Source organism: Gossypium raimondii, chromosome 9, assembly GCF_025698545.1.
Source record: "Gossypium raimondii isolate GPD5lz chromosome 9, ASM2569854v1, whole genome shotgun sequence".
Taxonomy (NCBI): Eukaryota; Viridiplantae; Streptophyta; class Magnoliopsida; order Malvales; family Malvaceae; genus Gossypium; species Gossypium raimondii.
Window position 1 is genome coordinate 3,121,300 of NC_068573.1, and position 16,793 is coordinate 3,138,092.

At 35.6% G+C, this 16,793-nt stretch overlaps 1 pseudogene; it reads right to left on the bottom strand.

The window, feature by feature from the left end:
• Nucleotides 1–15,118: 15,118 nt before the first annotated feature.
• On the bottom strand, nt 15,119–16,420 carry LOC128032458 (ribulose bisphosphate carboxylase large chain-like; annotated as a pseudogene).
• Between the last annotated feature and the right edge of the window lie 373 nt (nt 16,421–16,793).

Below are 16,793 nucleotides of genomic sequence, written 5' to 3' on the forward strand. Positions count from 1 at the left end.
TTATTTATTTTCTTTCTTTAGAATCATACCGATGATCAAACCAATCAAACCACAAGTTACTAGTTTGATCAGTTCATCTAGTTCGATTAAACAAATTGTAAAAAAAAATTGTAAAATAAAAAATATTTTCAAAACAAAGAAAATAAATTCTGCTGATTTGTAGGTTGGTTTAATTGATCTATATTGGTTCACGGATCAATCGATTTAACCCCTATCTCCAGACTAGTACCTCAATCGATTGCTAGTTCAGCTAGTTAGACCGACTGATTTGGTTTTGGAAAAACTAGTTTTGGCTAATGAAATAACTTTTTAATCTTGTTAGGTCGAGCAAGCAGATGATTAAGCTCAAAAATAAAATTGATTTCTAGCATCTCAATTTCAAGAGGGCAATTTTCGAGCATTGCTTGTATTACCAGACATTATAAAAGAAGAGGATGGTGAGCTATTCCTACTTCTCTTTCGGTGAGTTAACCATCTATGTCTCGTGAGAGTTCTTCGATTGCAGTTCGTGGTAGTTCTCCCCTTTCTCCTCCTCATTTTATTCCTTATTCTTTTTTACCCCCTATTGAGGAATCCTTAGTTGAAGAGGATGGTGAGCTATTCTCATGGTACGAACATCTGAGCAAGCGGAAGTATCCCAATAATCCCAACGAAGTGGTTGAGAAGTGAAAGGTTTCTTTACTAGAGACTACAAATAGGCATATGTGCATTGCTGAGTCCTCCAGTGGTGCAAAGAAGACTCCACTGTCAAAGCTTACCTCATCCTTATAAGTTTTGTTGGCTGAGGCTACCATGGTTAGCGTAGGCCTTAACAAAAATGTTGGTAACACTGGGGCCAACTAGAGGAAGCTTGAAGAAATTAAGTTGGAGTTGCAGAGAATTCATGAGCTATACTTTAAGATGAGGGAGGAGAATGAAGAGCTCTATAGGTAAAATGGTGATTTCGTTGGTCAATTAAGGGCCGCCAAGGTAAAAAAATGCTGAGCTATCTCAGGAGGTTGCGGTTGCAAAAGAAAGGAAAGAAGCCTTGGGTGCTAATATGAAGAAAATGCATGAAGAGTACAAGGCTACTATAAATCGAATATTTGTGGAACACAAAGTTGCTATGGCGAGGTCAGAGCAAAAACAAACAGAAGCCTTAGAGGAATTTGTCGAAACCAACTTTTATTTTGAGAAACAAAAATTAGTTGTCGATGAAAATTGGAGTCGCCACCAATCTTTTATTAAGGTGTGATTGGATCACCTAAAAGTGACATTGGTCTACGACTTTTAGAAAAACGGGTTCGGGAGTCAGTTACGTACGAGGAAGGATTAGCACCCTCGTAACGCCCAAAAATTGGTACCAAATTGATTAATTAGTGTCCTGATGTCGAGAGTTGAAAAATATGATCCTTAGTTAAATTAAGTTGTTCATTAAGACTCTCTCATTTTGGAGAAGAAAATGTCACACCCAATGCGTTAGGGCACGATATTTTATTTCTTCAAAAATGAGTTTGTCCAAAAAACTCATGTTATAAAATTTAAAAGAATATTCAATTGTTCAAGATTTAAGAAGAAATCGCGGCCCAATACATTAGGGCACAATTTCTCAAAATCCTAAACATTGAATATTTCCTTTATTAATTTTTAGAAAGAAAAAAATCTTTATCTCGAGAAATCAACACGTCACATCCAATGTATTAGGACACAACATATTGAATTCCCGACGACAAGCTTTTTATTTTGTTTGTTTTAAAAACATTCTCGATAATTAAATTCAACAAAGAACATTGGAACCCAATATGTTAGGGCTCAATCTTTTATAAGAGTCTAAATTCGAGTATTGCCTTTATTTTTGAAGTTTTCTATTTTATAAATGCGAGTAAAAAACAATATAATGTTTCATTGGATGTATGTATAAATGCTGCTTTAACAAATAACAATAATAAATACAACAATGACATAGAAATAATATAAATATAAATAAGGAAAAAAACAATGACATGTAAAGTATCAAATAAATGAGCAAAAAAAGAAGACATTCTTTTAAAATGTAAATGAAAGCATAAATCAATAAACAAATGAAGGAAATAAACCAAATATAAAGAACAAAAGGTACATAATATATATTAAAATTATAAAGAATAAAAGACATACACATGGGTTTACATATAAAATTTTGGACTATAGAATTTATAACAAAATATATATAATGCATTTATGAAAATAAAGAAAATATATAAATATACATATATATATTATAACATATGTGTTAAAAGTATAAGTTTGTATTTAAGCAAATAAAAAACATAGACATGTATGTATATATATATATATATATATATATATATATAAATATAAAAATATTCATTAGAAAAATATACAAATCAATAAATAAATTATACACAAATCAACAAAATAAGAATAATCCACAGAAAATAAGAATGCAAGAGAGAGAAATTTGAGTAAATACTCTTAAAAATTATTATTACTCCCCAACTCCAGTCCTTTACAATGAGGGGAGAGGCCTCTATTTATAGTTGAGCCTCCCCAAATCCAACGGTACAGATTAATTACATCAACGGCTAAGATTAAAAGGTATCTACAAATTAAATCTCTAAGATTACAAAATCATATCTTCTAAGATTGCATTCATATCTAAGATTGCATATCATATCTAAGATTACATATCATATCTAAGATTGCATATCCTTGAAGATTATGTTTCTATATGCATCAAGCTTGTAGATAGACCTTCAACCTTTTCAAGTAATGGGCCATCCCGATCGGGCCAAATGATATAATTTTGGACTTTGTTTTATTATTTTGGGTTTATTATTTTTTATGAGCCCGGGCTAAATTGGCCTATTACAGCTGCCCCTCTTTGCTCATGATCGTGTAACGAGAACGGAGAAAAGACTTTAGAAATGGCCAATTTTGCCTGGCCGTGCTAGACTTTAGCGCTCTTCTTCTTCTTCAAATAGCCTCATTCCTTCCTACTGCATCTTCAGAGGTATAGGAACTGGTGCTTCAACCTACTCCACTGCAATGCTAGGGAGATAGGATTTGCACGTTGTAGTTTTTCAAGAGAACAAAATTTACTATCTTTAATCTGCTCTACTGCAACTTCAGGGAGATAAGACTTATAGCTTCAACTTGATCTGCTGCAACTTAAAAATGAGTTTGACGCAATCTGTTCTACTGTAATTTCAGAGAGATAAGATCCATCACTCTAATCTACTCCATTAAAACTTTAGGGAGGTAGGATTTGTTTATTCAGTCTGCCCCACTACAATTTCAGGGGGATAAGACTTGCCATCTTCAGTCTTTTAAATTGCAATGTTGGGGAAACAAGATTCGCCGTCGTAGCTTCAATCTGTTCCACTACACTACCAGGGAAGTAAAATTCGCCATTGCGGCTTCAATTGCAATGTTGGGGAAACAAGATTCGCCGTCATAGCTTCAATCTGTTCCACTACACCGCCAGGGAAGTAAAATTCGCCGTTTGCGGCTTTAATCTTTTTAATTGCAAAGTTGGGGAAACGAGATTCGCCGTTTAGCTTCAATCTGTTCCACTACACCGCCAAGGAAGTAAAATTTTCCATTGCAGCTTCAATCTTTTTAATTGCAATGTTGGGGAAACTAGATTCGCCATCGTAGCTTCAATCTGTTCCACTACACTGTCAGGGAAGTAAGATTCGTTGTTGCGACTTTAATCTGCTCGACTGTAATGCCAAAGAGATAGGATTCACTACCCACATCTTCAATCCGCTCCACTTCAGCTAATCCAAGCCTTAACGCCAAGGAGATAAGATTCGCCGTCGTGGCTTCAATCTGCTCGACTACAACGTCAGGGAAGTAAGATTCACCGTTTTGGCTTCAATCTATTTCATTGTAATGCCAAAGAGATAAGATTCGCTGCCCACAGCTTTAATCCGCTCCGCTTCAGCTATTTCAAGTCTTAACGCCAGAGAGATAAAATTCGCTGCCCTCAGCTTTAATCTACTCCGCTATAACGTCAGGAAAGTAAGATTCACAATCTTCAACCTATTCCACTGCTAACCAGGGAGATAGGACTCACAATCTTCAACCTATTCCACTGCTGACCAGGGAGATAGGATTCACCTATTCCACTGCTGACTAGGGAGATAGGATTTACAATTTTCAAACTATTCCACTGCTGACCAGGGAGATAAGACTTACAATTTTCAACCTATTCCACTGCTGACCAGGGAGATAGGACTAGGGTCATCGATCTGCTTCGCTGTTGGTGCAGGAAGGCAAGATCTGCTATTTTTAACCTGCTTCGCTGCAACCTTAGGAGGCAAGGCTGGTGTCTTCGATCTGCTTCGCTGTTGGTGCAGGAAGGCAAGATTTGTTATCTTCACTGATCTGTTCTCTGGGGAACATGACCTGTATAACGAACCTAATTATGCCTAATGATTAGGATGGCATGATCAAAATGAATCAAATGCTCCTAATTGGACATGTGTGAATGGTGTTTGGATGAATGCATAAAATTTTTTTTCGAGAATGATCCCGCTTAGGTTGTTATTGCTCAAAGTTTATTAAGGCTTTAACACTGACGCCTTTTTGCTCAACTGACATATCCAAAGAAATACTTGATCAGATTGCCCCTCATTGTGAACTTCAAAGTTCAATCCACTGGGACGCAAAATTTGTATCATCTTTCTCCCACTGTGACCCAAGGGTAGAAAAATCTAAATTTTTTCTCAATCCACTTCCATCGTAATTCAAGAATACAGAATGTGAAACTCTTTGGTTCTTTACACCATTCCCAGGGTGTCATACCAAATTCTTATGCAAAAATGAAGAATTTTCTTTTCAAAAGGAACTTCTTCCTATCACAAGGTGATCATCGCTTATTTGTTCAATGAAGCTTTGTCTCAACACCCCATCTTGTCATTTTGTTCAATAAATGTTTTTAACAACAAAATCCAAAGAGAAAATCTTAATTTAGACTCTTCCTTCTCAGATTTCCAACCTTTAAACTTGGTGCGCTCTAAACAATAGTCCTGTTTCAAGTTCCCGTATTATTTAGAAACTTCTAGAGTAATATGCAAAACTTCCCTTTTGAAAGTTTTATTAGTCCATTAATCGTTATTCTAATGCAACATGCTTGCAAAAAGAACAAAGCGATGGATAAAATAGAATTGATTTGAAAGCATAGCTTGCAATGAATAAATTATCAAGAATATTGAGAATAAAAGAGGAATTGACTTTTATCTTGAAAAAGAATGAAGTATTCCAAGAATAAGCAAATATAAATAGTATAAAAACTAGGTGCCCCAGATATCGCAGCTTGAAATTCTCTGTACAAACTTCCTAAAGACCATTCTGAGTTTGACATGTGCTTAGGATATCTACATTACTCTGTCGATGCCCCAAGATTTCGCGTACCCTTTCCTGCCTTCTCAAGCATAGTAAGATCACCGTATACCCCATTTTGATCTACTTTTAAATAACTCTGATCATCTCATGCCCCATTTTGAACCAAAATTTGAGTCGCCCTTTTCGGGTTTTCAACTCAAATCCCCTTTGGTCTCAAGGTGCCCTTTGTAGGTTTTCGCCTTGGCCTCTCCTTTTCCTCTTCTTCTTTATTTTTCTTTTTCTTTTTTCTTTTCTTTTTATTTTCCTTTTTTCCATCATCATTTTTCATAATTTTTTTTGAATCCGAACTCATAGGATTGACAAGTCCTTGTTCTCCCTTTTGATCAGAATCAATGCTTTTCTATGTAAAGTCCTCTACATAAAATCTTCCACCTTCATCTTGTATGCGTAAGATATTCTTTGTGATCAAATTTCTTTCATAGAGCCTTTTAGGGCGAAATTTAACTATGACGAAAAAACTTTGGATCTTCCTCTTCAATTAGGATGAAATCCAACAACAGAGAAATGGCAACTTGACTTCGATGGGCAAAACCATGATGAGCCAAAGAAGAAGTCATTGCCCCGGCAAAGAATTCTAAATGCATCGTTCATGATGTTAATCTTGAACATACTGTAAATTTTTGATATCGTGCTGTTGTTCAGATTGCAATGACCGTGCTTAATCTAGGCATATTCTGGTATGACCATGCGAAGATATCTTTGAATTCTTGAAGTAACTCAGCAACGTCTTGCTTTGTTTCTTCGGTCATGCATGTTCCCTCAAGGTCACAATCTCCATTGTCTCCTCAGGAGGTAAATTTGTTTCTCTTCTTGCTCTTCCATCATCAACAAGTCAGGAGATAAGCTACAATCTATGTCATTTTCAAAGTCATGAAATCCCTCTAAACATATGCCTCGCTCAAAAGGAAATTCTGAGCCTATAGCAGCGTCACTCATGTTATTGATATTTGGTGACCCATAATAAATATCAAATAATATACAAAAGAATGTATAAATTTATGAATAACTATTTGTTCAATTATGATTATGAATGAATAAAGGAATAATGTGGAAGAAAATCCAAAAGAATGAAAGAATAATTATTCGATAAGAATGAAAGAATATTGACTCAAAAATGAATGCAAAGATGTATTTTATTAGAATAACGACGTTTAGACATGAGCCTATTTCATAAAAGAATTCTTATTGCCTCTAGGCTAAAGGCAACAAGTGTGTTCTGAACATTACTCAAAGTAAGCTCTAGATGCTATAGAGATTTCTTCTACAATCCGATTATTTAGAACACTCTCAAGTTTATAAGGGTGGATGTTTAACAAGGTTCCTTTTCAAGTGTGTCTTCATATATGACATTGATGTGATCATTTCTCACCACTTCTTCATACATTGCATTCAATCCATTATCAATCATGATTGGGTAGTGGATTTTCTACACTAAGTGAGTCACCAAACTTGACAACACCCATGTTGATTAGTCTTTTAACTAGCTTTTTAAATGTAGTGCAATTATCAATTGAGTGCCCTATAATTCCTGCATGATAATCGCATTGTGCACTTGCGTCATACTATTTGGGGTACGGAGGCTGTGGAGGCTTCACATGAAAAGGGGAAACAACATGCTCCTTGAATAAGCTTTGATATAGCTCCTTATATGACATTGGAATTGGCGTTAACTGGAGCTTCTCAGTACCTTGCTTTACACCTGATTCTTGTCTTGATGAACCTTGCTGATTAGCAACCACTTTTCTTGGTGGATTCACCGCAATCGATATGCTATTCACCTCGTTTTCACTTGAGGCTTGCCTTCCGTTATTTCCTCCAGCATTAATCTTTCCACTTCTGATAGCATTTTCTATCATTTCACCATTCATAACTATGTCAGAAAAGCTTTTTGTGGCACTTCCTAACATATGTGTGATAAATGGGACCTTCAATGTGTTAACGAAAAGCATGGTCATCTCTCTCTAGAAAAGATGGCTGAACTTGGACGGCAACCTCCCCCCACCTCTGTGCGTATTGCCTAAAACCTTCACCGGGTTTCTTTTCCATGTTTTGTAGAGTGATTCTATCAGGTACCATGTCAATTACATTATTGTACTGCTTTACGAATGCCTGTGCTAAATCTCTCCATGAATTAATCTTGGTACGGCTCAATTGATTGTACCACTTGGATACTGCCCCTGTGAGACTATCCTGGAAATAATGTATCAGTATTTGGTCAATATTAACATACCCAGTCATCCGCCTACAAAACATGGTAATATGAGCTTCGGGGCTACAAGTTCGATTGTACTTCTCAAACTCAGGCATTTTGAATTTGTAAGGGAGTGCTAAATCCGGAACTAAACTCAATTCTTTAGCGTCGATCCCACGATAGTTTTCAGTGATCTCTATCGACTTAAACTTTTCTTCGAGCCATTTATACTTTTCTTTTAGCTGTTTTGGCAATTCATCCTTCATTTTCTCTTTTTCAGCTGTTTCGTCGAAGTCAGGGATAGTAGGATTAACAAGGTTGTCTCTGGGATTAGAGCCTGATCCAGCTTGAAAATTCATTGGTGTTACAACATTGGTCTGAAACTGCTGAGGCTTGATGGTGCCAGAAGATTTGCGCGGATATACCTCAACATGCTGATGGGTAAAGCCTGGGGGATAAACAAGTCCCTCACTGTCTCCTTCTTCAACATTGAGCACAGAGCCCTTTCCTTTATTAGTTCCTCCAGTCAACAACTGAGTTAATCGAGCCATCATACTCCCTTGAGATTCCATCATTTTTTGCTGAATTTTCTCAAGCTGTTCATTCATTTGTTGTTGAAGCTGATACTGCATCTCCTTTTGGAACTGTTCTAGCCTTTCCATCCTTTGGTCCATGTCCTTAGTTTTTGATCGAGAACCATAGCGGTGTTTGGTGGGTTGGTTGGTTTCCAGATTAATTGAAATAAATTTACTCAATTAGACTCTTTCAATGCATATGATGTCATGTAATGCAGATGCATGAAATGAATGCCTAAAGAGACATTGATTCTAATTCAGTTACATTTAGAAAACTTTTCTAGAAAATAAATCTCTTTACATAAAATGGATATTTATACGGCCTTGCCCTCATAGGCGAAGACATTCGATCCTCTTCTTCATTCGAGCGTTAAGATAAATCTCACGAACTCTTCAAAAGGGACGTCTCTTCCATCTCCTCTTTGCTTGATCCGGGCTACAACTCATTGCTCACTCATCCTAGTGATGCTCGTTGGCTTCTCTTTAAGAAAGTTCAACGGCTCTCGAATAATCTTTGTTATCTTGAATCCTTGGGCAACGGAGCCATAGTCGTGTAGTTCTCCATTAAACTATCATCCTTCTCTTATCACGTTTTCTTGGACCATATTCGAACAACCATATTATCATCCACTTTATCAAGAAACTCATTTTCTTATGGCAAGCTCTCTATTTAGCAACTGAACGTGAATCAACACCTCTTTTTTATGATGAAAATGCAATGCAATTGCAACAAAAAAGAAAACAGGTTAGTACAAAGCTAAAGCAAGAATAAATAGAAAACCTATTCGGGTGACCACTAGGGGTTTGACATAGCTCTACCTAGGGCAAGTTCCTAAGGTTCATTATTTGAGGTTCGGTTTCTAGGGCAAAGGTACCCAAACCAGCAGATTCATCGATCTTCACCCATTAGAGGCTCATATAGATCAAGTTCGGTTCAGGGGAACACATTTTCCCTATGACTATACGGAGATGATAATCTCACGAGGGCATAGGTACCAATGTATTCCGAAAGCGATCCGCTATCCTATACGGAGGTGAAAACCTCACGAAGAAATAGTTTTTCACTCCCACTTAAAAGGGTAAAATCATTCAACTCATGTAATGTATAATGCAAAGATCAGTTAAGCAAAAAAATAATAAATGCAAAAGGATCTCATTAATTTTTTAAAAAAAATATTTTCTCGACCATAAGACAAAAATTAATCAACTTTGTGGCTCGACTTTCTTATTTTTTAAAAAGTCCCTAGTGGAGTCGCCAAGCTATCGAAACCAACTTTTATTTTGAGAAACGAAAATTAGTTGTCGATGAAAATTGAAGTCGCCACCAATATTTTATTAAGGTGTGATTGGATCACCGAAAAGTGACCTTAGTCTACGAGTTTTAGAAAAAAAGGTTCGGGAGTCAGTTACGTACAAGGAAGGATTATCACCCTCGTAACGCCCAAAAATTGGTACCAAATTGATTAATTAGTGTCTTGATGTCGAGAGTTGAAAAATACGATCGTTAGTTAAATTAAGTTGTTCATTAAGACTCTCTCATTTTGAAGAAGAAAATGTCATACCCAATGCATTAGGGCACGATATTTTATTTCTTCAAAAATGAATTTGTCCAAGAAACTTATGTAATAAAATTTAAAAGAATATTCAATTGTTTAAGATTTAAGAAGAAATCGCGGCCCAATACATTAGGGCACAATTTCTCAAAATCCTAAACATTGAATATTTCATTTATTAATTTTTAGAAAGAAAAAAAATCTTTATCTCGAGAAATCAACACGTCACATCCAATGCATTAGGACACAACATATTGAATTCCCGACGACAAGCTTTTTATTTTGTTTGTTTTAAAAACATTCTCGATAATTAAATTCAGCAAAGAAAATTGGAACCCAATACGTTAGGGCTCAATCTTTTCGAAGAGTCTAAATTCGAGTATTGCCTTTATTTTTGAAGTTTTCTATTTTATAAATTCAAGTAAAAAACAATATAATGTTTCATTGGATGTATGTATAAATGCCGCTTTAACAAATAACAATAATAAATACAACAATGACATAGAAATAATATAAACATAAATAAGGAAAAAAATAAACAATGACATGTAAAGTATCAAATAAATGAGCAAAAAAAGACATTCTTTTAAAATGTAAATGAAAGCATAAATCAATAAACAAATGAAGGAAATAAACAAAAATATAAAGAACAAAAGGTACATAATAGATATATTGAAATTATAAAGAATAAAAGACATACACATGGGTTTACATATAAAATTTTGGAATTTATAACAAAAATATATAATGCATTTATAAAAATAAAGAAAAATATATAAATATACATATATATATATATTATAACATATGTGTTAAAAGTATAAGTTTGTATTTAAGCAAATAAAAAACATAGACATGTGTGTATATATATATATATATATAAATATAAAAAATATTCATTAGAAACAATATACAAATCAATAAATAAATTATACACAAATCAACAAAATAAGAACAAGCCACAGAAAATAAGAACGCAAGAGAGAGAAATTTGAGTAAATACTCTTAAGAATTATTATTACTCCCCAACTCCAGTCCTTTACAATGAAGGGAGAGGCCTCTATTTGTAGTTGAGCCTCCCCAAATCCAACGGTACAGATTAATTACATCAACGGCTAAGATTAAAAGGTATCTACAAATTAAATCTCTAATATTATAAAATCATATCTTCTAAGATTCCATATCATATCTAAGATTGCCTATCATATCTAAGATTACATATCATATCTAAGATTGCATATCATATCTAAGATTACATATCATATCTAAGATTGCATATCTTTGAAGATAATGTTTCCATATGCATCAAGCTTGTAGATAGACCTTCAACCTTTTCAAGTAATGGGCCATCCCGATCGGGCCAAATGATATAATTTTGGACTTTGTTTTATTATTTTGGGTTTATTTTTTTATGAGCCCGTGCTAAATTAGCCTATTACAGAATTCAAAAGGAAAACTTTGGAGAACTTGAGTAACATTGCTCAAGAGCTCAAGTCAAACATACTTATGTATGCCCAAGTTATGAGTGGCCTTTTTGATGCTCGTAGGGTTGATCTCGATGCTCTTTACGATGTGGACATGAACCAACTAGGTTTTGACCCACTTTCCCTCCAGAGCTTCCTGGGATAAGTTCGTATCCAAATGGAGGAACTCGAAAGACTTTTTCCTGGATGAAGACCCAAGTGAGACTAATGTTGCTCCTACTAACAACAACGAAGCTGATAGGGACCCTGTCAAGGTCAACGTTGCTCCTACTGATGGTAATGGTAACTTCGAAGTTGTTCGAAAGGAAAGAGAAGATGCCATCCCTAGTGACCATAGGGGGCTGATGATATTCCTTAAGTAATTGTAATTTTGTATTAGTTTTTTCCTTTTGAAATGAAAAAATGTAACTTTGTGAAATTCCAAATTTGCTTGTTACTATTATGACATCATATCTTTTTGTGAGTTTATTTTGTTTTTCGCATATCAACATTGCTTGTATCAAAATTTAAACTTAACTAAAATTTCAAAGGTAATATCAAAAACCTTTAATTGACTTAGTGCAATCCAATGGCTCTGGTTTAGGTGACTTATTATCAACTTTGACCCAAATGTTTCTAAACATTTTGAGTTGTGAATTTTATTCAACAAACTCAAAGGAATTTAAGTTGCGATCTCAAATCAATTAAGCCTTGAGTACCACCTAGGTGGGTAGCTTTACCAATTATGTTGCATCTGTGAGATTAATTCTGCGAGCACTTATAATGTCAACTGGGAGCATAGGTCTACTAGCTGCTTTAGAGGTTGCGATCTTAAATCGTCAAACCTTTATGACATCAGTTGGGAACGTAGGTCCGTTAGCTACTTTGGAGGTTGTGATCTTATATTGTCAAACCTTTATGACATCAGTTGGGAGCGTAGGTCTGCTAGCTACTTTAGAGGTTGCGATATTAAATCGTCAAACCTTTATGACATAAACTGGGAGCATAGGTCCGCTAGCTGTGTCGGAGCTGCGAGCTTAACTCTGCGAGCTCTTATAATATCAACTAAGAGCGTAGGTCTACTAATTGCTTTGGAGGTTACGATCTTAAATCGTTAAACCTTTATGACATACCAAGTACAAGTGTTTATAAAAAGAATATTTTTATTTAAGGAGTAAGAGATTATACATAGTATTTCTTAAAGTGACGAGCATTCCATGTTCGCGGTAGAACCGTGCCTTTCATTTTTGCTAGTTTATATGCTCCATAACTTATCTTCTCAATAACTTTATATGGCTTTGCCCAGCTCGGAGCCATTTTCCTTTGTTATGAAGCTGGAAAGCTAGCCTCAGTGTTTCTAAGGACAATATCACCTAGTTGGAATTGCTTGTTCTTAACTTTAGAGTTGTAATAACAAATTACTTGTTAAGTGCATGCTACACTCCTAATCTCCGATGCCTCTCTAAATTTATCGATGAATCAAGGTTAAGCTTGATAACTTCTTGGTTGACATCTTCGTTAAAATGTGTTGTCCTATGTGACCGCATACCAACCTCAGCGGGAATTACTGCCTCTAAGCCATAGACAAGGGAAAATGCAGTTTCTCCCATTATAGTATGATGTAAAGTTCGCAGGGCCCATAAGATCCTTAAAAACTCCTCTAACCACATACCCTTAGCCTCACCAACCTTATTTTTTAGGGTTGTTAGAATATTCTTATTTATTTCTTCTGCCTGCCCATTCATTTGTGGCATTTTAATGGAACTTTAAGCCAAAACGATTTGAAGATCTGTACATAAATTTTTGAACTTTCCTTAAAATTGTGTACCATTGTCTGTGATAACCAAGCGAGGTATTTTAAACCTGCACACAATTGATTTCCAGAAAAAAGATTCCATTTATTTCTCTATGATGGTCACCAAAGCTTCAGCTTTAATCCACTTGGTGAAGTAGTCGACAACTACCACTATGAATTTTTCTATGCTGTAGCTATCAGGAAAGGATTGAGGATATCAATTCCCTAGGTCACAAATGGCCAATGGCTCAACATGAATTGGAGTGGTTCTACTGGTTGTTGCTGCACCAGAGCATATCTTTGGCAAGAATTGCATGTATGAACCAAGTGATGTACGTTCTTTTGAACTCTAGGCCAATAATACCTTTTTCTAAAGATTTTTTGGGTAAGCAATCTTCTGCCCAAATGATCACCATAGATGCCTTTATGGATTTTTCGCAATACATACTCAGCCTCAGATGGTGATAGACATCGCAGCAGCAAATGTAAAGACCCCTTTCTATATAGTACACCCTTCAAAAGGATATACCTCACAAATTCGCATTGTAACTTGATGAGCTCTTTCTTGTCCAGATTATCATACACTCCTTGTAGTGTACGAACTATGTGAGTCATCCATGTCTCCTCCTGATCTATACTCAAAACTTATGGCATGTCATAGCTCGGGGTATCCCTGTACTCCAGCAAAATTTTCCCTCTTTGCTTAATGACAATAGAGGATGCCAGTTTAGATAAAGCGTTTGCACGTGTGTTGTCATTCTTGGCGAGCTGCTTTATCTAAACTTTGTCAAATCCTACAAGTGATTGAAATGCAACTGAATGATATCTTTTTAACATTGGCTTTTTTACCTCGTACTTACTATTCATTTGCTTCACCACCAACTGTGAATCTGTATAGATGATTAGATCTTTCACTCCTAGTTGGTGCGTTAATTATAACCCTGATATCAAAGCTTTATACTCTATTGTGTTTTTGGATGTTTGAGATCCAAAAGATAATCCGTATTGCCATTTATTTCCACTGGGATCAAATAGAAGTACCCCTACTCCTGACCCTGCCCTGGCCGCAAAGTCATAAACACATACTAACTACCTTTTTGAATTATTAGTTGTATCTACACCCTCTTGAGGTGGACTAACTACTAGGTTGCGTACAATAGATGGAAAAAATAGGTTAAATTGGTGTTGTTCATGAATTGTTCACAGGTAACTATGAGCACCATACATGTTTAATTTCATAAAATATTCACAACTTAAATATTTCATATTACGCACTATACTTGCTGGATCAACAAGCTTCTCGAAAGGGCACTCGACTATGAAGTTAACTAATATATATCCTTTTATTACTTTTCTTAAGGTGAACTCCATGCCAAATTCAATTACCTCAATATTCGACTTTGTCACTCATCCTAAAGTATCTATTCCAACACAGAACCAAAAGGACAACATACAAGATGGCTAGAAGAAATTGTGATGCTTGGCTCGATCCATGATCCGAAACCGTGGTATATAGGATAGAAAAGAATACATCAATCCTAAGGATCCATACATAGAATTAATTATGGACCTAGAAGAAAATTTGATTTGTGTTTAGTCTTTTATTTTTGTATTTAAAATTTTGTATATCTAGATAAAAATATATCTATAAAAAATATAGACAATAGAATTGGCTCAATCCTTTTAGTAAAAGATTGGGCCGAGTTTAATTGCAATTCAATAAACGACACTAATTACTAGATTACAAAGTATCCATTGCTTCGAATTCAAATTTGATTTATCAAGTTGGTTTATCTAATTTATCCACTGCGTCAAATTCAAATTTGATTGCCTTCCATACTTTACAAGCAGCAGCTAGTTCAAAACTCCATTTGCTAGCCTCTCAGATAATTTCATTACCCTCGCAGGCAAGGTCACGTCTCTCATTACGAGCTTGTACACATGCTTCTAAAGCTACTCAGTTAGCTACGGCACCTGGTGTATTTCCCCAATGGTGTCCTAAAGTTCTTCCACCAAATTGTAGTACGGAATCATCTCCAAAGATCTAGGTCAAAAAAGGTATATGCCAAATGTGAATACCCCCAAAGCTACGGGCAGAACACCTGGCATAGAAACCCAATCTTAAGTGAAATAAATACCACAGCTTCGATCTTTTTCAATAAAATCATCACGTAGTAAATCAACAAAGCCCAAATTTATGTTCCTTTCTCCTTCAAGTTTACTTATTACTGTAGCAGCATGAATACGATCTCCACCAGACATACGTAAAGCTTTAGCTAGTACACGAAAGTGCATACCATGATTCTTCTATCTACCAATAACTGTGTCATTGTGCGATGGATGTGAAGAAGTAGACCATTATCTCGGCAATAATAAGCCAAGCTAGTATTTACAGTGAACCCACCTGTTAAGTAGTCGCGCATTATGATAGGAACTCATAATTCTCTAGCACACACAACCCTTTTGATCAATTTTTTCACATGTACCTGCAGTAGCATTCAAGTAATGCCCTTTGATTTCACCTGTTTCAGCCTATGATTTATAAGTTGCTTCGGCACAAAATAAGAAATGGTCTCTCCAGCACATAAATGGTTGAGGGTTCACATTCTTATCATCTTTCGTAAAATCAAGCCTACCACATAGACATTCATAAACTGCTCTACCGTAGTTCTTAGTGGATAACCCCAATTTAGGTTTAATAGTACATCCTAATAGGGGGCGACCATACTTGTTCAATCTATCTCTTTCAACCTGGATGCCATGAGGCGGACCTTGGAATGTTATAATATAAGCAGTAGGGATTCGTAGATCCTCTAGACATATAGCGTGCAGGGCTTTGAACCCAAATACATTACCCACAATGGAAGTAAACATGTTAGAAACAGAACCTTCTTCAAAAAGGTCTAAAGGGTAAGATACATAACATATATATTGATCTTTTTCTCCAGGAACGGGCTCAAAGTGGTAGCATCGCCCTTTGTAACGGTCAAGGCTGGTAAGCCCATCGATCCACATGGTTGTCCATGTACCAGTAGAAAATTCAACAGCTACCGTGACCATTGCTTCCTCAGGCGGAACTCCGGGTTGAGGAGTTACTCAGAAGGCTGCCAAGATACCAGTATCTTTGACTTCATATTCAGGAGTATAATAAGTCAATTTATACTCTTTAACACCAGCTTGAATCCAACACTTACTTTAGTCTCTATTTGTGGTGACATAAGTCCCTCCCTACAACTCATGAATTAAGAATTCTCATAACAACAAGGTCTACTCGATATAAATGAGGAGTTAATGAAACCTTTTCGAAGAAATCTTTCAAAAAATTATCAACGAATCCGAAAGGTTCCTTATTAGACCATGGTATTTGATTCGCTAAATACATCATTATTCTATATTCTTTCATATGTATGGCGCAACCTGATCCGTGTTTTTCAAGTTTATAATTCCTTACTTTTTTTGAATCAAATCTAATGTTTTGAAAATAAAAGTAAAAATTTCATATCAAATTCGAAGTGCCATGCTATTTTTACTTACTAATTCATATTTCATATGGTGAAGGCATAGTCTTCTTTTTTCTTTCCATCAAATAAAAAAACTCATTGGCACCGAGCATGAGGGAATGCTAAACGTTTGGTAATTTCTCTTCCGTCCAGGAGAAAAGATCCCATTGAAGCAACCAATCCCACGCATATTGTATGCACATTTGGTTGCACAAATTGCATAGTATCATAAATAGCTACTCTGGGTATTACCCATCCGCCAGGAGAGTTTATAAACAAATACAGTTCTTTGGTATCATTCTCTATACTGAGATATACCATAAGA